Source organism: Pseudophryne corroboree, chromosome 3 (genome assembly GCF_028390025.1).
Source record: "Pseudophryne corroboree isolate aPseCor3 chromosome 3, aPseCor3.hap2, whole genome shotgun sequence".
Taxonomy (NCBI): Eukaryota; Metazoa; Chordata; class Amphibia; order Anura; family Myobatrachidae; genus Pseudophryne; species Pseudophryne corroboree.
The window spans coordinates 288,863,921-288,880,737 of record NC_086446.1 but is presented as its reverse complement, the minus strand read 5'-3'; positions in this window follow the sequence as shown (position 1 = coordinate 288,880,737).

Below are 16,817 nucleotides of genomic sequence, written 5' to 3'. Positions count from 1 at the left end.
AACCTACAGGGTATATTTTTGGATTGTGGGAGGACACCTGAGTACCGAGCAAAAACCCATGCAAGCACGGAAAGGATATACAAACGCCACACTGTAAGGGCCATGGTGGGAACGTAGATACTTGCAGATATTAGTTCACAGCGATTTAAACAAAATAGGGCTGATGTTGCAAGTTGGACGCATTTTACGTAAATAATTGTAGGTATAAAGTACTCCCTGAAACAGACACCTTTTGCGCATTATGCTCAGTTGGAGGCATCACAATTGTAGCATGCAGCTGTGCCCTCATGTGTCTATATGCCATATGGTGCAAGATGCGCAACCAAACCACTCCAAGAGGTCTAGTATAGTGATCTTATAAGCCGCTCATAACTTTATTGTGATTACCTAAACCTTTTCTTTAAGCTAGCTTATCCTAAATAAAACCACACCACACACTGAAATAAAGACACGGACACAGTAGCTGGAGTTAAAGGTCAGACGATGTTTATTAATCGCTGACCAACTCTTTAAACTAATAATTGAGGCCGAATTAGAATTGATTTGAATATATATATTTAACTTTAGTTTGGAGGATGGCAAACAGAAAATCGCTGCCAAACACCAGCACCAGTCACCTAGATGAAAAACCACCAAACCAAGGAGGGGAGTACACCTACCCCGCCTCCTTCCCGCATAAACCGCATTGTGCTGGCCTTACCCCTCTCTCTCTGGCAAACGTTCGGTTCCCGCAGGGGAACGTCTAAATGTCCAACCGCAAGAAAAGGACACACCTGCCGTCCTTCTAAAGAGGGAGCCCCACAATGATCACTTATGCCTGTGTGACAGCTGGTTGGCAGCGACTTCCCGCCAATCTGGCTTTCAATAGCCCACAGCAAGAACAAAACGTAGCCGCATTCTGGTAGGGCGGGCGGGCATAAACTGAATGGCAAGAGGAAGTCTAGCAAAATGGCCACCACCTATATACTAACCTAAGACCCTCCTCTTCATCTTGATGCACAACCCTCTAATCCAATAGGAAAAAACCAACCGGGAAAACTGATCTGCCTAGCAACTGCTTAGTCATTTAAACAACCAATCACAAAAAGTTGATCGCTTATATGGCCTCAGGCTTATGCAGCCTTCAGCTTATCTAAGCCGCTCATAACTTTATTGTGATTACCTAAACCTTTTCTTTAAGCTAGCTTATCCTAAATAAAACCACACCACACACTGAAATAAAGACACGGACACAGTAGCTGGAGTTAAAGGTCAGACGATGTTTATTAATCGCTGACCAACTCTTTAAACTAATAATTGAGGCCGAATTAGAATTGATTTGAATATATATATTTAACTTTAGTTTGGAGGATGGCAAACAGAAAATCGCTGCCAAACACCAGCACCAGTCACCTAGATGAAAAACCACCAAACCAAGGAGGGGAGTACACCTACACCGCCTCCTTCCCGCATAAACCGCATTGTGCTGGCCTTACCCCTCTCTCTGGCAAACGTTCGGTTCCCGCAGGGGAACGTCTAAATGTCCAACCGCAAGAAAAGGACACACCTGCTGTCCTTCTAAAGAGGGAGCCCCACAATGACCACTTATGCCTGTGTGACAGCTGGTTGGCAGCGACTTCCCGCCACCAAGGTTTACCAAACCGCCACCGCCATCCGCAAACCGAACATTAACCAAACCAGAAACTAACTAGCTCTACCGAAAAAGACCAAAAATATCCTCCAGAAAAAACTGCACTCCTTCCGGAGAAAGGTGAACCCCATCGTCTCGGTAGAACTGCCTGTTCCGCAGCACCAGCAGAGGATGCTTGATTGCCACTCCGCCTATGGCCTTGACAAAAAGAGACACCGTAGAATTCACCTTTTTGCGTGCTTTCTCCAGCGCCGAGAAACGCACCGCACCACGCCAATGGAAACGGGGCACCATTTCCGACCAGACTATGCATACCCCAGGCCAGTGACAACGAATCGCCACCACATCCGCCTTTATAGACAAAATCAAGTCTATGCCTTTAACTCGGCCTAGATCATTACCACCCAAATGAATGATAATACAACTGGGGCGACCCCAGCGGCGCTCCCGAGAAAAAAGGACGCGCAACAGATCACCCCATAACATACCCCTAACACCTAACCATCTCAATTGCCTGGACCCAAAAATCTCAGTCGCCCTAGATGCCATGGGATGTTTTTCCGCCCAAAAAATATATGAATGACCAACCATCCATATGTGGTCTCCAAAATTGATGACAGCTGTAAAAGAAAATATCCTAACGTCAGATTATGCACATAATCTGTAACTTAAACACAACGTAACCAAATTAAACCCAAGTGAAGGAGAAAACTCAAAAAACCTCCCGTGGACCTTGATAGAACAGCCAATTGAAATTAGGCCCCCTCGGAGGAAAAATTTTAAAAATTCACTTCACACCCTCGATTCCTGAACGGTAAGCGTTCAAAAACCGACGAGTAAACGCGTTTTTGGGTTAGCGCAACAGGCGCACTTATAACTTATCTATACGGACATAGGACTTATAGGAGGCCGACCTCCAGCGACCCAACTCCCGAATAGCCGCCGGTGATGAACCAGCGGCCGCCGCATGGGTAGCCGCCCCAATCCGAAAGGAATGAGTACCGAAGTCCGCCTCCTGCAAGCCCAGCGCCGTCAAACATTTCTTGAACACAGATGCAAACTGAAACTTTGTCAGAGGGTCCGACTGCGCGTGCACCAGCAACTGGTTGCCCCCCGGAGGTCTTAACCGCACATACTCTTGCGTCAACCGCAGCGGGCAAACGCCCATTCCCTCCTGAGCCTCCAAGGACAACCAGCGACCCCGACCTGTTTGATCTGTCTTGGATCGCACAATCCTACAGAGCAACAGGCCCTCCTGCAAGCGCACATTCTCGTAGAGCAGACCCGATTCCCGGGACGCCTTGCTGCTCGCCACTAACTCGCTCACCCGAAAAGCCCCGAAGAAGGCCAGGGCATACGCGCTACTAAACAATGCCACCTCAAATTCCGAGGACGCAATCTGAGGTAGCACACGCAGCAATTCTGCTAGCAGCTGCAATGTTATAGGCCTACGTGAATCCGCAGGCGCCGGGTGCAACCTAGCCCAACCTTTCAGCGCTCTGGAAAGGACAAACGACCCCGTGGGGTCCGTCGTCCCGTGGAGCCGCGAGTGAAAGGCGATGCCCGCAAGGGCAGTAGCCATGGCCGCTTTTGACCTACCGTTTTGGTAATGCTCCCAAACAAAGGTCAACAGGGCGTCGGCCGAGGACTCACCTGCTACCCCGTACCTACTCTGAAAGGCTGACCAATCCCGCCATGCAGCATCATACGCTCGTAGCGTGGAGGGAGCCAGAGCACACCTGGCTAAAGCAGTTAAACCGATTCGACCATCTGCCAGACAGAAGGTGGGCATTGTAACCCCTCTGCCTCCGCTCCCGGAACCAACGTCCTGAACTTGTCAAATTTGAACCGGGACAATGCATCCGCAATTCCATTGTCAACTCCAGGAACGTGGCGAGCCCTAAAATTAATATTGCGCTGCAAACAAACCAACACTAAATGCCTTAGCAGTCTCAGTGCCTGCGGTGAGGAGGAACGCTGATTATTAATAGCATGCACTACCCCCAAGTTGTCGCAAAGAAACAAGATGTCCCTATTTGTGAACCGTCCGGCCCATAACTCAAGCGCCACTAAGATCGGGAACAATTCCAGCAACAGAAGGTTCTTGGTAAACCCGCGCGTTACCCAAGATGCCGGCCAAGCCGAGCGCACCATGCGCCAGCAAAGAACGCGCCAAACCCTCGACTGCCTGAAGCATCCGTGAACAATTGCAGCTGCTTACTAGAACAACAAGGAGCGGGCCACAAAACTTCCCTGTTGAAGGACACCAGGAAAGAGACCCAAATCCGCAAGTCATCTCTGATCTCACGGGAAAGGTACACGGAGTGATTCTGCCGTACCGTCCCCGCCGTGGCCCGCTCGAGTTTGTGACAAAAAATCCTACCCATGGGGATAATCCGATACGCAAAATTGAGAGAACCAAGCAAGGACTGCACCTGCTTAAGCCGAACCCTGCTTAAGCCGAACCCAATAGCTTCCGCACCTTATCCTCGGGCAAGCGACAGCACCCCCCAACCGTGTCAATTTCGATACCTAAATAGCTAAGACAAGTGCAAGGGCCCTCGCACTTATCTTGAGCAACCGGCACCCCTAAAGCGCAGAATAACGACCTGGCCACCGAGAGAATGTCCCCACAGACCGAACTGTCCCCGGGCCCAACAAAGAGAAAGTCATCCAGGTAGTGAGCCACCCCCAGTTGTCCGGAGGCGGTCTGGACGCACCAGTGTAAAAATGTGCTAAAGCACTCAAAGTAGGCGCAGGAGACAGAGCAACCCATGGGGAGACACCGATCCACGTAGAATTCGCCCCCTATTTTGAAACCCAGGAACCGCAGGGAATCTGGGTGTAGCGGGAGTAGACGAAAGGCCGACTCCACGTCCAATTTCGCCAACAGACTCCCCGGACCACAATCCCTCACCAAGCGCAGCGCGTCGTCAAAAGACTGATATCGTACCCTGCACTTGGCCTCCGGGATAGCGTCGCTGACCGACAACCCCGGCGGGTGCGACAAGTGCTGTATCAAACGAAACTTGCCCACGGCCTTCTTGGGCACTACCCCTACTGGGGAAATGCACAAGGAGGGCAGCGGGGGAAAGGTGTAGGGCCCAGCCATGCGCCCCAGCCCAATCTCCCCGTCAACCTTCCGTCGGACTTCCTGCGGGATTTCGCGAGCCGATCTCAAATTCTGGCGCGCAACCACATACACCGAATCCGAAATTGGCAAACGAAAACCGTGCTGAAAGCCCTCCAAGAGAAACGATGCCGCCGACTCATCGGGGTACAAGGTAAGCCAGCGCTGCAACTCGGGAACTAGAATCGGGGAGAAGGCCTTACTTGCCAATTCCACCGGCCTCGGTGGAAGCGGCAGGCTTACTGCCTGTCGCCGCGGTGCATTCCTTGGCCGGGTGACTTGCTCCGCACAACCTACATGAGTGGCGAAAACGACAACCCGTTCCTTTGACGCATTTGCCGTCGTTGTAGGCAAAGCACTTGCCTTTCCCCGTCAATCGGGAACCCGCCTCCCCGGCCGCCCCGGGCTTCTTGGCCGAGACATCCGGGGTGGGTTTGACCTGCTGCGTGACCTCCAACCACACCTCCACATCCTTAAAACCCGCGGGGAGGAAGGGGTTGCCATCCTGATTGCGACGAAACTTCTCGTCGTAATCCCGCCAGGCGGAACCCTTGGATTTCAAGTACATATCGTGTACCAGAAACAAATATTTAACTAAGTTGGCATACTCCGAGGGCCGAGATTCCGTGTAGCAAGCCGTGAACACCAAAAAACCCCGTAGCCACTGGTGAAAATTGCGAAACGCACTTTCCCCAATACCGCCCGGCTTCTTGGCTGCGTCAAAGCCTTGCCGCATTTCCTCCGTAAGGGTGAATATGTCTACATACTTCCCCTTACGGATTTTTTCCCGCATGCGCTTGCGAACCCCCCTAGTAACTGCAGTGTTGGCGCAATGTACCATCTCCCCATAACGGGGGGGTCAGGGGGGACCACCTGCGCAGGAGCGGCCACCCTATGCGCCTCCTTAGCCATTCGCCGCGCGATGAGTCTAGCTAATTTACGCGGGCGCCGCGGAGAGCCGGATGAAACGCTGCTAGAAGATGAGGAACTACAAGTTGAAACGTGTAAAGGAATGTTTAGCTCACCGGAGTTCGAAGGACCCGGAACCGCGACGTCCGCTGCATCCGCCTCCGCTGATGGCCGCACCTCCACGTTCGCAGTCGCGGTCGTCCGCGACCTTCGCCTCCTGCCGGGCGTAGCCCCTGAATTGGACGGGACCTGTGAGGGAGAAACAGAAGGGACAACAGGCACAGGGGGAACCAACACATCATTAACAAGTGGCTGAAACTGCGGCGGAGGGCACTACTTCCACTATACGCCAGTCTTTGGGGACCATGCTTGATGTAAGTGAGTCATTGAAAATCAAATATAGGGTCTTGTTAGTTCAGAGTGTAGCTCTATAAGAACTCTTAGGTGAATTCCGTCGGAACCAGGTGACTTATTAATCCCAATTTTATTTTTAATCGGTCACAGACTACTTCCTCACTTAAATCAGCATTTAGCAGTGGGACATTATCATTGCTGAGGTTATACATTAATCCTTCCATCTGGTCCTCTCTTGTGAATATAGATGAGAAAATCTTGTTTATTTTTTCTGCTATGTCATTATAGTCTTTGATTAGGGCTCCAAAGTTACCTTTTAAATGGCTTATACTCTACTTCTTTAATCTTTTGCTGTGGATGCATTTAGTTACCTTTTTGGGGTTTGATTTACTTTACTTTGCTATTAGCTTTTCCATTTTTATTTTGGACACTCTGATTTCTTTTTTGCATATTTTGTTACAATCCTTATATTTCAGGACTCAGCCTTCCTGTCTAATTTATACTTTTTGAATGCTCGCCTCTTTTTGGCCATCAGTTTCTTAATCTTTTTGTTAAGTCACATTGGTTTGGAATTATTACTCCATCATTTGCTGCCCATGGGAATGAATTTATGAGTATAACTAGCGAGCAACGTTTTTAATATCTCCCATTTCTCTGTAGTATTTTTTCCTAGAAACAAAATTTTCCAGTGTCCCTTAAAGCTTCCCTCATCATGTCAAAGTTGGTTTTGCTAAAGTCCTAGTTGAGCCTATATAGGGCTGCTTGCGAAAACTGATTTTGAAAGTGACCATATTGTGGTCGCTGTTTCCCATGGGCTCCCCTACTATAATATTTGATATAATTCCCCATTGTTTGTTAATACCAGGTCTAAGATTGCATTGAACCTAGTTGGTTCCTCAATTAGTTGAAGTAAGTAGTGATCATTTAATGTGTTTTAAAAATTATTACCCCTAGCAGTGTCACATGAAACATTTGTCCAATTAAATCTCTGGATAGTTAAAATCTCCCATCACTATTACGTCTCCTACTACTGACGCTTTTTTGATTTGCTTCAGTAACAATTCCTCAACATTCACGTTAATATCAGGCAGCTGGCTTGTAGCATATCCCTATTAATAGCTATTAGTTTTCTTTCCCCCGCATGCAATTTCTACTCATAAAGTCTCCACAGTATTTACAGTTCCCTCGCAAATGTCTTCTTGAGGCTATGAAACAACGTAATTGCTGTTTAGCTTGAGACTAATGAATATTCAACTGTGATTGGATGACTGAGGTTTGACTACTACACTCTAAATACAGAACCTATGCGTCTGATGAAATGCATCAACCTATTTCAGTGTTTCTAAAACCCAGTCCTCATGGAATTCTACCAGTGCGTGTTCTCCATATCATAGAGGAGTACCGCTGTGTTAATTATTGACTAACACATTTTTTATTTATTTTTTTAAATCTATGGGGGTACTTGTTCTTTGGCTAATGGGGGTCATTCCGAGTTGATCGCTAGCTGAAAATGTTCGCTGCGCAGCGATGAAGCAAAAAAAAGGCACTTCTGCGCATGCGTATGTGGCGCAATGCGCACGCGCGACGTACTTTCACAACGGCCATGTATTTTTACACAAGGTCTGGCTAAGCTTTTCAGTCGCACTGCTGGTCGCAGTGTGATTGACATGAAGTGGGCATTTCTGGGTGTCAACTGACTGTTTTCAGGCAGTGTTCGAAAAAACGCAGGCGTGCCAAGAAAAACGCAGGCATGGCTGGGCGAACGCAGGGTGTGTTCGTGATGTCAAAACAGGAACTGAACAGTCTGAAGTGATCGCAAGCGCTGAGTAGGTCTGGAGCTACTCTGAAGCTGCACAATTATTTTTTTTGTAGTTGCTCTGCGATCTTTTTGTTCGCACTTCTGCTAAGCTAAAGTACACTCCCAGGGGGCTGCGGCTTAGCGTTTGCACGACTGCTAAAAACAGCTAGCGAGCGATCAACTCGGAATGACCTAAATGATTCTTGAAGGCAGGATAGTATTTGAGAAACAAGGACCTATAGCAATAGTGTTTTTTGATTTGTCTAATATCTCTAGCTTAATGCAATAGTATTTATTGGACCTTTACAAATAAAAAAAGTTCCCAAAATGAACTGATTGTAAAAAATATTTGAATGAGATCTGTATTGTGTTTCCTTAGGCGGCTTCCCTATTATGCTGCTTCTTACCTTAGCAGGTTGTGGGGGCAGCGTCTCTTGCTTCACTGTGTATCATGGCTACTATCAGGGCCAGTGCTATGGTGTTCGGCGCCCCCTGCAAACAATAATTTTGTGACCTCCAATACATAAAAAGGGTGTTGTCTCACAAGGTAGGGGAATAGCCACACAATAGTACCCCCATTTCAATTGTACCACACAGTAGCACAATCTTATTCACATTACACTTCACGTAGTGCCCCTGATTCGTATTGCACTATATAGAAGTGTACCTTATGACCCACAGTAGTACCCCTAATTCACGCTATAACACCCAGTAGTGCCTCTTATACACATTATGCTACACAGTAGTGCATCTTACACACATTGGACCTAATTCAGACCTGATTGTAGATGTGTTATATTTAGCACATCTACGATCAGCTTACCTGACATGCGGGGGGATGCCCAGGACAGGGCTAGACCGTCCTGCATGCAAGGTCCTGCCCCATTGTGCAAATACAAGAGTAGCTCCCCACCAGCGCAGCTCCTGCAGCACCGATCAGGTTTGAATTAGGCCCATTACCCAAGTGATGCTTGTACACATAATGTCCACAGTAGTAGTGCCCATTACACATAATGCCCATAGTAGTAGTGTCCCTTGCATAAAATGCCCACAGTAGTACCACACATTATGTCCACAGTAGTAATTCTACACATAATGCCCACAGTAGTACTGCCCCTTACATTTAGTGCCCACAGTAGTAGTGCTACACATAATGACCGCAGTAGTAGTTCCACAAATAATGCGTACAGTAGTTGTGCCACACATAATGCCCACAGTAGGAGTGCCACACATAATGCCCATAGAAGTAGTGTCACACATAACACCCACAGTATTAGTACCACACCACATTAGTAGTGCCACACACAGTGCCCACAGTAGTAATAATGCGCTTTACACTCAACACCCACAGTAGTAGTACCACACATAATTCCCACAGACGTAGTCCCCCTCCATATACGTGCACAAGAGGGAAGAGGGTGATTGTCTCTGGTACGCTTAAAGCTGCCGACACTGCTGCCTGTCATAGAGCTTAGCTGGTGCAGCAGGGAGAAGAGAGGAGGTGGGAGCCAGAGAGCCATGCTGACACTGAGAGCCACGCTTCCCGCTGCCAACAGCGCTGCCTGTCATATAGTGTGTCAGGTGTAGTGGCAGCCAGCAGCAACAGCAGATTAGCACAGTGGGGAGAGCGCCTTCTCAGTCTGATGCTTTCCTACACTGCATACACTTGCTGTGCGGGTTGCACTGGCTCTGGCTACTATAGTCCAAGCCCATTAGAGACATGTAGGAGAAGCAGCTTGCAGCTACCCTTGTGTACCAGACAGTGAGGATCCATATTCATCAATAAGTTATAGGTCTCTTTCTGTTTCGTTCCTAAGGCGCAATTCGGTTTGTGAATAATTAATTGGAAGTACCAGATCTCATTCAGAAAATGTGGGCTATGGGTGTGAGTTTCTTTTCTAAATAACCCCTCTCATTCTAGCATTGCTGCTAAATTGTTTTGAGCAACTTCCTTTTGTCGCAGCGAATCTTCTGTTTAGGAGATATTGGAATAGGAGGGAAAGTTCCAGCAGAAATAGAGACACTGATAGTTTGTTTGTAAAGATAGTATTTGAGCCAGGAGACCACAATGTCATGAAGACCAAGGGTGAGAAATTGTTTGGAAGAGAAGAAGGTGGTTGATTTATGGAAAGCAGCAGAGAGGTAAAGGAGGATGAGTAGGAGAATTGCATGGGACAACAGATAGAAAGATAGTGGATTGATCAAAGATGGGCAGCAAGAGAGGAGTAGGCATATGTGAAAGGGTTGGGAATGGGATGGGGGGCAGCATACTTAGAAGGGAGGATAGGAGTGGGACAGTTTATTATTTTTAATTGATGGATGGCATCCCATTTCTGATTGGCATACAGTACCTTCCTTCTGCTGGATGACATGCAACTAGTCATGTTATCTTACAATGGATTACTATTAGCCAAGAAGTTCTTTGTGTTATGGAGCCCTCCACATCTCACTCATCAGCTCTTGAAAAAGATAATTATAATTAAACAAGCCAACCTTTATAAATGGCCTTATGATACGATCATTCTTGTGAGAGGCTAGACATTATTATTTTGCATTTAAGCAACAGGATATTTGTATATAGTGTATTCTAACTCTATATGCTGCTTTTGTCCTGTTTTTTGTAAGTGAATTAAAAAACAACAACATTTTAAACTAAGGGTATTATGCCAGATGTGCTCCATTATCTCCTGTCATACATGTGAGAATAATTCTTTGGAAGGCACCCTGAAGATATCTCTAATAGAAGCTGTAAAGATATTTTATGATTGATGGCTCCATACCCTTTTTGTTCTAGTAACCACAATCAATATGCAATATTCTTCAATCATAACATTGTTTTAAGTGGAGACTAAAGGCATCATTTATGATGGATTGTTTCTATGTTATACTATAGATATGTCTTTTTTTGTATTCTATTCACATATATGTTTAAATTAAACAAGATTTCATGACAAGAACAAGACTGCATCATCTTTATGCAGAACCTATGTGATTTATATTTGTATCTTTGGGGAAATTTACTAAGCAGTGATAAGAGCGGAGAAGTGAGCCAGTGGAGAAGTTGCCCATGGCAACCAATCAGCACTGAAGTAACATGTGTAATTTGCATACTATAAAATTATACAGAGCTGCTGATTGATTGATGGGGCAACTTCTCCACTGGCTTACTTCTCCGCTCTTATCACTGCTTAGTAAATGTCCCCCTTTGTTATATGTCATTGTAATGGGTATAAGGTGGTACTCAAATAATTGTATTCTTCGCTTTGCTATATACATATGATAAGTTCTTCTCAATACTTTTTTTACATTTAACAGTCACATAGTAACATAGTATCTAAGGTTAAAAAAAGACAATTGTCCATCGAGTTCAACCTATTTGTGGTCTCCTATGCACGATTATTTTGTATAAAATTTTGACTGAAGTTGATGTTTTACTACTTAAAAAGCCAGTATATAAAAACAAATGTATAACTTGTCTCTTGCAAACACATTATCATCTTCTTCCAGACATATATCAGTATAGTGGCTACATTGCTTTACACCTGTCATTTTCCCACACCCACGCTCTGCTGCTAGAGTCAACAGCTGAGTATGTGACTAAATCTGTGTAAAAAGTGCTACAATGCAGTGGCTGTGGCTTTTTCTCACACCAAGTTTAGTTGTGCTTCATCTTTAGACTTTGTACATGTGTAAAACCAATTCCATTGTGTAATGTGAATAAGATTGTGCTACTGTGTGGTACAATTGAAATGGGGGTACTATTGTGTGGCTATTCCCCTACCTTGTGAGACAACACCCTTTTTATGTATTGGAGGTCACAAAATTATTGTTTGCAGGGGGCGCCGAACACCATAGCACTGGCCCTGATAGTAGCCATGATACACAGTGAAGCAAGAGACGCTGCCCCCACAACCTGCTAAGGTAAGAAGCAGCATAATAGGGAAGCCGCCTAAGGAAACACAATACAGATCGCATTCAAATATTTTTTACAATCAGTTCATTTTGGGAACTTTTTTTATTTGTAAAGGTCCAATAAATACTATTGCATTAAGCTAGAGATATTAGACAAATCAAAAAACACTATTGCTATAGGTCCTTGTTTCTCAAATACTATCCTGCCTTCAAGAATCATTTAGGTCATTCCGAGTTGATCGCTCGCTAGCTGTTTTTAGCAGTCGTGCAAGCGCTAAGCCGCAGCCCCCTGGGAGTGTACTTTAGCTTAGCAGAAGTGCGAACAAAAAGATCGCAGAGCAACTACAAAAAAAATAATTGTGCAGCTTCAGAGTAGCTCCAGACCTACTCAGCGCTTGCGATCACTTCAGACTGTTCAGTTCCTGTTTTGACATCACGAACACACCCTGCGTTCGCCCAGCCATGCCTGCGTTTTTCTTGGCACGCCTGCGTTTTTTCGAACACTGCCTGAAAACAGTCAGTTGACACCCAGAAATGCCCACTTCATGTCAATCACACTGCGACCAGCAGTGCGACTGAAAAGCTTAGCCAGACTTTGTGTAAAAATACATGGCCGTTGTGAAAGTACGTCGCGCGTGCGCATTGCGCCACATACGCATGCGCAGAAGTGCCTTTTTTTTGCTTCATCGCTGCGCAGCGAACATTTTCAGCTAGCGATCAACTCGGAATGACCCCCATTAGCCAAAGAACAAGTACCCCCATAGATTTAAAAAAATAAATAAAAAATGTGTTAGTCAATAATTAACACAGCGGTACTCCTCTATGATATGGAGAACACGCACTGGTAGAATTCCATGAGGACTGGGTTTTAGAAACACTGAAATAGGTTGATGCATTTCATCAGACGCATAGGTTCTGTATTTAGAGTGTAGTAGTCAAACCTCAGTCATCCAATCACAGTTGAATATTCATTAGTCTCAAGCTAAACAGCAATTACGTTGTTTCATAGCCTCAAGAAGACATTTGCGAGGGAACTGTAAATACTGTGGAGACTTTATGAGTAGAAATTGCATGCGGGGGAAAGAAAACTAATAGCTATTAATAGGGATATGCTACAAGCCAGCTGCCTGATATTAACGTGAATGTTGAGGAATTGTTACTGAAGCAAATCAAAAAAGCGTCAGTAGTAGGAGACGTAATAGTGATGGGAGATTTTAACTATCCAGAGATTTAATTGGACAAATGTTTCATGTGACACTGCTAGGGGTAATAATTTTTAAAACACATTAAATGATCACTACTTACTTCAACTAATTGAGGAACCAACTAGGTTCAATGCAATCTTAGACCTGGTATTAACAAACAATGGGGAATTATATCAAATATTATAGTAGGGGAGCCCATGGGAAACAGCGACCACAATATGGTCACTTTCAAAATCAGTTTTCACAAGCAGCCCTATATAGGCTCAACTAGGACTTTAGCAAAACCAACTTTGACATGATGAGGGAAGCTTTAAGGGACACTGGAAAATTTTGTTTCTAGGAAAAAATACTACAGAGAAATGGGAGATATTAAAAACGTTGCTCGCTAGTTATACTCATAAATTCATTCCCATGGGCAGCAAATGATGGAGTAATAATTCCAAACCAATGTGACTTAACAAAAAGATTAAGAAACTGATGGCCAAAAAGAGGCGCGCATTCAAAAAGTATAAATTAGACAGGAAGGCTGAGTCCTGAAATATAAGGATTGTAACAAAATATGCAAAAAAGAAATCAGAGTGTCCAAAATAAAAATGGAAAAGCTAATAGCAAAGTAAAGTAAATCAAACCCCAAAAAGGTAACTAAATTCATCAACAGCAAAAGATTAAAGAAGTAGAGTATAAGCCATTTAAAAGGTAACTTTGGAGCCCTAATCAAAGACTATAATGACATAGCAGAAAAAATAAACAAGATTTTCTCATCTATATTCACAAGAGAGGACCAGATGGAAGGATTAATGTATAACCTCAGCAATGATAATGTCCCACTGCTAAATGCTGATTTAAGTGAGGAAGTAGTCTGTGACCGATTAAAAATAAAATTGGGATTAATAAGTCACCTGGTTCCGACGGAATTCACCTAAGAGTTCTTATAGAGCTACACTCTGAACTAACAAGACCCTATATTTGATTTTCAATGACTCACTTACATCAAGCATGGTCCCCAAAGACTGGCGTATAGTGGAAGTAGTGCCGATATTTAAAAAGGGAAGTAAATCTGAACCGGGTAATTATAGACCAGTAAGTCTTACATCTATAGTGGGGAAAGTACTGGAAGTTATTTTAAGGGATAGAATACAGGAGTTCCTTGAAGCCACTAAGGTTATTAATAGGAACCAACATGGATTTGTGAAGGATAGATCATGTTAAACTACCTTAACCCTCAGTCAGGCGCAGCAAAGCTGTTCTCGTTCCCCTCTCTGCCCCAAAAGGGCACAAGGGCCTGTCCCTCCTAGTACCTTCCTATCTCTAGGTGCTGTTCGAAACCCACCCTAGTCAGTTTTCCCGCCACCTGCGTGGAGTGCAGTAGTGACCCTCCTGACCTCTCAGGCACACTGCGCCCAAACTCCTCTGACCTTTGAAGGTTCGTTTTTCCTTTTATTTTCATCTATTCATTGTTTATTTTGCTCATTTTCTGAATGAAAATTACAAAGGTTGTGGATATTTTCTGGAAATATGTAGGAAGCATGGACAGCAAACTGGAGAATGAGGTTCAATACAGACAAATGTACGGTAATGCACTTTGGTAGCAAGAACAAAAATACTACCTACATACTAAATGGGGAAAAACTAGGGGATTCTGTACTGGAAAAAAATGTAGGTGTTCACATAGAAACAAACTTAGCAGTAGTACCCAAAGTAGGAATGCAGCAAATAAGGCAAACAAGGTATTAGCATGCATAAAGTGAGGAATTGATACAAGGGATGAGAGTTTTATACTCCCATTATACAAATCACTAGTAAGGCCACATCTCGAATACTGTGCACAATTATGGGCGCCATACTACAAAAAGGATATCCTGGAACTAGAAAAGGTTCAGAGATGGGCGACCAAACTGATTAAGGGGATGGAGACGCTCGAATATGAGGAAAGGCTTGCTAGGCTAGACATGTTTACACTGGAAAAAAGGAGAATATCAGGGGACATGATTAACATTTACAAATATAAAAGGGGACAATACACAGAACTAGCGGGGGATTTGTTTTTGGTAAGATCATCACAAAGAACACGAAGACACCTGCTTAGGTTAGAGGAGAGGAGTTTTCGTACACAGAGATGGAAAGGTTTCTTCACAGTAAGGACAATACGTATTTGGAATTTCCTGCCTAAGAGAGTAGTAATGGCAGACTCGGTCATTGCTTTTAAGAATGGGCTAGATAAATTCCCAATAGATAAGAATATACAGTGCTATGGTGGGTAAATCATGCACTATAGTGATACAAAAAAAAGAAAAGAAAAGAGTAATAGACATAACGGGGTGGTCTTCAGGATGCCGGCTGTCGGGATCCCGGCGCACAGTATACCAGTGCCGGAATCCCGACAGCCGGCATACCGACACTTTTTCTCCCTCTTTGGGGTCCATGACCCCTCTGGAGGGAGAACAAACAGCGTGGCGCGCGCAGCGAGCCCGCAAGGGGCTCATTTGCACTCGCCACGCTGTCGGTATGCCGGCAGTCAGGCTTCCGGCGCTGGTATGCTGGTCGTTGGGAGCCTGGCCGCCGGCATGCCTTACTACACCCAGACATAACGGCTAAACATTTACCACAGCTAAAATTAGTCCTAAAAATATTATCGTATAGGAGATCCCTAACAGGTTGAACTTGATGGACAAATTGTCTTTTTTCAACCTCAGAAACGATGTTACTATGTTACTATATGTTACTATATTCATATTTAGAGGCGTCATGAGGCGGGAGTCACTCTTCAATGGGGTGACTCCAAATAGAGCCGCAACCGCGCACTCGCACCTGCATCCCATTGCCTTCCTTACAGACGAGACACATGTCCGCGGTGGTGAGCACACACACCCCTTCATCCCCACTGTCACTGTCAGACAGTACGGACCCGGCCGCAGCAGAGTCTTGCAGGCTGGGGGGGGTGATTTTGTGTGATTGTGCTGCAGTTACGATCGCACCCCCGCTGACTCAAAATCACTCCCGCCTGCAAGACTCCGCCGCAGCACAGTTACTATTCACCCCCCACTGACTGAAAATCACACACACCCCGCCTGCAAGACTCCGTCGTGTCCGGGTGTGGCGCACGCCAAGCTGTGGGCACAGACAACTTATCACACACAGTGACACTCACTGTCACCCGCTGCTCCTCAGGCAGAGAACGCTGATAGCTGCTGGAAGCAGCAGGCACTGAGCAGCGGTGGGCACTCGGAAGAAGCAAGAGCTGCAGTCACTGGAGGGGAGTCAGGACCTTGGCAGCGGCAGGTGAGACAAGCACTCAGATGCTTGCCGGAGTTGCGGGTGAAGGACACTCGGCAGCGACTTTGGAGGGGGGCAGTCAACAGCAATGGGACAGGCGGTAACTTGGAAGCAGTAGGGGAGTTGGGTGAAGATGCTTATGTGCTATATGTATACATAATTTATTTATATATAAAGTAAGAGCTGTGGCTTAGCATATTACTGACTACCGCCACTAACGGGTGGGTGTATAATATAGATAAACATCTACTTAATATTAATATGTATTATATTGTTATATAAATATATTTATACATGATATATGTCTTTTAAATAGTTATACATTGATCTGTGCGGTTTGTGTATATATATATATATATATATATATATATATATATCCTTGGGAGTCCTGCACTCACATCTGCGTATGATCAACAGTAGGGGTGCACCCAGCGGATTCTACCTAGATGGGTAGGTCCACAATAATATACAAAGTTCCAGTAACCTGGGGGGCACTCGCCTCAAATAAATAGTCCAATCAGTGTTTCAAGGCTTCATAACGGCTTTAATGGGTCAACGTTTCGATTCTACAGCAAGAATCTTTTTCAAGACAAGCCTCACTATTTT